The sequence below is a fragment of the Microtus ochrogaster genome, chromosome 8 (genome assembly GCF_000317375.1).
Source record: "Microtus ochrogaster isolate Prairie Vole_2 chromosome 8, MicOch1.0, whole genome shotgun sequence".
In the NCBI taxonomy this organism is placed as follows: domain Eukaryota; kingdom Metazoa; phylum Chordata; class Mammalia; order Rodentia; family Cricetidae; genus Microtus; species Microtus ochrogaster.
The window spans coordinates 61,263,754-61,269,562 of NC_022015.1; positions in this window are offsets into that span (position 1 = coordinate 61,263,754).

The window sequence follows — 5,809 nt, forward strand, 5'->3', positions numbered from 1 at the left end:
ATAGATCAGAAAAATGGGTTAATCAAGATGTGAGAGTTAGCCAGTGAGAGGCTAGAGCTAATGGGCCAATCAGCTTATAATTTATAGAGATCTATGTGTGATTTTCTTTGCAGCTAAACAGTTGTGGGGTACCTGGCAGACAAAAACCCAAACAAGCAGGCCTGGCCCTTTATGTTACAGATACTACCTGCAGGTCCTGTTCTAGCAATAAAAGGTGATTCATTACAGTTACACACAACAATCGCAGAACACATCCAAGCAAAAAAGGCAAGTTGTAAAAATGTTATATGAAATATATCATTCTTATCAAGCCTGAAAATATGCAAAACTTGGCAGACTGTCTTTATGTATACCGCAGTTATATATATATAGTAATTACACCAGGCATAGTAGTTATGCTAGATTGGCAACTGACAGAGACATGGACACACTATTTAGGTCATACAGTTAGCTTTTATATTCTAGGTCATAGCAATACATTTTTCTGAAAATATCTATTGACCCCAAAGGATCTGAACTTTTGCTGGACTTTGCAGCTAGGTTAATCATAGTGCTTGGAATCATTTAAGGCTGTGTACCTGGCCTGCTATCCTTCTGTGTGCTCAGCCTATTTGTCTTTAGCCTGCCTTTAAGAGAAGACAGTAACATACCTTATTACATCTTAGATTTCCCATGCAAGCTTTTAGAAATTAAGCTAAGTGCACAGCTTTAATCTTAAAGTATGTGCTCTCCCATGCCTCTGACTCAAAATAATGTTATGTGTGTATGTGTATGCGGTGATAAACAGCCAACAGGCTGGAAGGACCTTAAAACCAATCACCGCCATAGATGCCGGAAGCAGCATAGGAATTTGTCTTGACAGCATTGCTGGTACTGTTAAATGCTCTTCTGTGTCACGGGGGTCAATAAAGTAACTTCTCCTTGTAAGACTCTGCTAGAGATACTGTAAAGAATCCCTCCCTTTCCATGTCCTGCTGTTCCGTAAATTCAAAACAAAGCCCTCTGTAGGGACAGGCACAGATTCAGACACACATGAGCACAAGTCACAGGCGTCAGGCACAGACACCCAGAACAGACAGATTACAGGTAGGCTGGCAACCACAAACTACAGTAAGAAGGTGCAAGGAGGGTAGTGGGGGTTGGAATTTGGGCTTGCATTTGCTAAAATTAAGGAGACGCTGCTTTGCTTCCATTCCTTAATGTGGCATTGACAAGTTTTGATGCCTTCTGAGTTATCTTTATGGCATTAATCAAAACACGTCATGAAGGCCTTTATTCCACCTTCCTAGCAGTGTTAGCAGCCCTGGCATAAGCTGCCCAAATGCAAGGAAGGCAGCACATTTGCTAACTGTAATCTTCTAAGAAAGAGATTTCAGTTGAAAGCAAACCTGGACAAAAGGGGACTGCCCCTGGATGATACCCCTGAGCCTTTCTGAAATCTTTCAAAATCCTGGGGCTTGTATGACTCAGGAGGAGACTGTTTCCTGTGTGCAGTCTGTCATTCTGCCTAACTACACTGCTTGCCTCTTCTAACAAACAAGCTGACCTCTCCAGTGCCTTTCCTGACCCTCCACAGAAGATAATGGCCTTTCCTTGTTATGAAATATTTAACTATATAAAGATGTGTTACATTTGTTTATGCTGTGGAATATTACTTTAACTGTGTAAAGGTGTGTTACATTTGTTTATGATACATTTGTTTAATTATGTAAAGATGTGTTGCTGTTTCACCTTACCTGCCTAAGGAACCTGATTGGTCTAATAGAAAGCTGAACAGCAGAAGAGAGATACATGAGGCTGGCAGGCAGAACAGAAGGTGAATAAGTAGGAGGTGAAATTGGTATGGGATGTCCTTCTGTCTATGTGTTGCTTTTATTGGTTAATGAATAAAGAAACTGCCTTGGCCTATTGATAGGGCAGAACTTAGGTAGATGGGAGGTGGGGGGACTGGACTGAATGCTGGGAAAAGGAAGGCAGAGGGAGAGACGCCATGGAGCTGCCAGAGTCAGACCTGCCGAATCTTTCCCAATAAGCCACTGCCATGTGGCGATATACAGATTAATAGAAATGGATTAAATTAAGATATAAGAGTTAGCCAATAAGAAGCTAGAGCTAATGGGCCAAGCAGTGTTTTAATTAATATAGTTTCTGTGTGGTTATTTAGGTTCTGGGCAGCCAGGACAAACAAGCAGCCTCCTCCTACAGGAAATCTTGACTCACAGGAGAGAAGAAGAGAGGAAAGAACCAGGGAGAAAGAGAGAGATACCCGAGGCCAGCCAGCCAGACAGCCACCAGACAGATAGACACAGAAGAAGCAGGTAAAGTAGAACATACAGAAAGAAAAGGGAAAAGCCCCAAGGAAAAAGTAGATAAAGAGAAACAGCTTGATTTAAGTTAAAAGGGCTAGCCAGAAACAAGACTAAATAGGCTGAGCATGCATCACTAATAAGAAGTCTCTGTGTCATGATTTGAGAGCTGGTGCTGGCCCCAAACAAAGAAAAAGCCTGGTACATTTCCTTAGCTGATTTTTCCTTGAGATACCCCAAAAGACAACATTCTCTCACCACCACCAGGGTCGGACACTAGGTCACAGATAAATGAGGCGCAATTTCACTTACCTGTGCTACCTCTTACACACACACCCTGCTGCACTCCAACTGCACTGTGCTGGAAAGGTCACAGCTCCTTCAGCCACGGAAGCTTTGCCTAGAATAACAAAGGCAGGAAATGAGAGAGAAGTCAACAAAGGAACCAAAGTGTCCATTACAGAAAGAAACTCATTAAATTGGGTAAAATCTTCACCATTAAGAGGAGAAATGACCACCCAAATTAAGGGAAATCTCTAGTTTGGCCTGAGCCATTTTTCTTTTATAATCAAAACTCTAAGTAGTAAGCCAGTGTTTGTGGAAGAAATTATTCTAATTTCCAAAGAGCAGTGGTGTGCATTTCCTCATTGGAACCCCACAATCCTGAGGATATGATACTTCTGGGAAATATTCTTTTTAAACGCAGTAGTAGTTGAAGTTCTCAACAGTTAGAAAACTTCCTCCCAAACCACTCAGCTACCAAGTGTCAAAGAAGAAATGAGAAAGGCTGGCATACAGCTCAGCAGGCAGGGCGCTGGCCTAACATGCCGAACTCTTGGGTTCAATTTCCCCATCCTCTGTGGCTCCTGAAACCCAGTGCTTAGGAGCTGGAACCAATATTGTTTCTTCTTGCATGAGATCTGCTGATCTAACTTTTCACCTGACAAATGGAGAAACACCTTTGTCTACTCTTGGAGTAGAAAATCCATACCAGGGTAACTGAACCGTTATCTTTCTCATATACCCAGTATTCCTTTGCCCTGAAAGTCATATTTATCACAGCTGAACATTCTCTTGCTCTCTCCCCCACACACATTGAGCACTTTTGTCTTGAGTCACATGAAGATCAATTTCACACATCACAGCCCCTTTTCTCAAAGAACTTCAGAGATTATTCCCAAAGACTAGAGATACTCTTACACAATTGCAACACAGTCATCAACCTTGGCACCACTGACCCAGATGCTTTAATTCACTCTGTATTCAGTTGCCCTAATAAACAAAAATTTTATGAGACTTCTTCCAATTCAGGATACATACCAGGGTTAGATAAAGTACTTCACTCCTATTTTTCTTTAACGTGAAACACACGCAGCACCTCTTTGTTGCCACAACACCTTGAGAAGAATGTAGTTCCTCCCTTTTAAATTGATGGAGCATTTCTATTTCAGCTTGTCTGACCTTTCCTCGGGTAATTCTGGATGAATCAGAATGGCTTATGATTGCTCAGCTGGAAAATTCCCTAAGTGAGAAACTCTCTGAATATCACCTCTGAAGGTATAAGGTCTATCTTGACCCCAAAGTAATACCCATTTTATTCAATAAAAAGAAATCACAGCATTTCGCCTTACAACAAATACTTCATCTAGGGGGAAACACTTTAATACCATCCAAATACCTTGTCCTACACCTCAAAATCCCCTCTCCTGCCCTCTGTCACAGCAACACTTGGAAAACTGAGGCAGGGGGATCATGAGTTCAAGGCCAGTCTGAGATACATAGTAAGCCCCTGCCTAAGACAGAGGAGAGGTGAAGAGGGGAAAATTTCCCAGGTATCCTGACGTCTTCCTGTTCCATACTTACGGGCAGCTGCAGCGCACGGACTCCAGCGTTCCTTCCACGTTACTACTGGTTCATTATCAGCGCTCTCCATCCTTGTTCACCCATACAAACACACGAGTCCTGCTTTCTCATGACAAATCCCTACTTCATTCCTGCGCTTCACATTGGAATTCAGACCTAGCCAGGGAGAGCCCCTCAAGATGTCTACTATGTATTTTCAACATACTTAGTTTTCCTTATTTTTATTTCTTGCTCACATTAAAAAATGTTCAAGACTTAATCTTGTATCTGTCCTTTCTCTGTTCTGGATGAAATCATTTCTCTAAAGAGTCCTAGGGTCTTTTCCAAGAAGAACAAGAGACGGGATCCTCAATGACAGTTTCCAGGCAGCCTGCTTCACCCTGTTGACCTTCGTCCTAAATATGAGCCACGTGCTCCTTTCTGCCAAGTAGACAAGTTGAGGGGCTCAGTTCAGCTGTGGCAGCTAAATTACTGGTCGACCTCACCAACTGTGACTCCAGGATCTACATTTGTTTAAAATGGATCCACTTCGATCCTTAAATCCCTAGCAATTGGCCTTCCTCAACAGTCCTGTCCTTGCTCCTTGAGATGTGGCTGATCCAATCTGTCGCCAGCATGGCTCAGGTGCTCAAGGAACACACCTTCCTGCACCTGTCTTTCTGTTCTCTGCCTGGATGCAGCTACTCTCTGCTATCCATGATCTTATGGATACCTCAACTCTCAACAGTTTCTTTCTCCATTATCTTGCTGGGTGAATTCCAGCCTCAGCGGCCCTGAGAGACCTGCCACCTCCATGCTATGAGACAGCAGGCTCTCCCGGTGCTGGCCACATCTACTTCGGCAGAAAATGGGCACAAGCCAAATACCAGGACAGGACAGGGGACCCTTAAATTACCCTCGTCTCTCATGGGTCACAGTCTTGGCCACCTGTTGTCCACTGCCGGAGGCTTCGTGAATGCAGTGCCTGTATTTAGTGTGGAAATGGAAGATCAGCTCTAGCTGCCTCTTTTTGTCTTCATGCCTCCAACATTAGGTAAGGCTGTACTGGGAATGGTGAAGGATCACACCTTTCAGCACATTTTAATAAGGTCTGTACAGATTCCAAAACAGTCACTTTCTGGCGCATTCTTAGCTATGCACCTGTTCACTTGGTCTGTAAGGCCCAGCATCCAAATTGCTCTCTAGGATGGAAGTGATTCCAGATGAGATGGCAAAGAAAGGTCTCTCCTCACTCTAGAAAACAGATGCTCACTTCATGGCTGCCCCCCCACCCCAGCACAGCTGTATTTCTATGACTCTTCCTCCAGTCAAAGCCAGCAGTCGGTTGCTATGGTACATATTTCCTGTTTATACGCACATACTTAGGAGTGAAGACTTTCCATGTGAATCATTTTCTGATGCATTTTCATGTTTTTTAAACTACTAACCACATATCTCGACAGAGAATTAGAAAGCAGTCAAGAAAAAAAAGAAAGAAAGAAAATACAACCCCAGACACAAAGCTAACAAGAGGAAAATCAGAAGAAAAAAATGGTATTTTCATCACATGCTGCAAAGAAAGACAACTTTGTATTTCTAGGAAACCAGAGAACTTATCTTTACTGTTCCACCAGATCCACACTTCCTGCTACACACACACA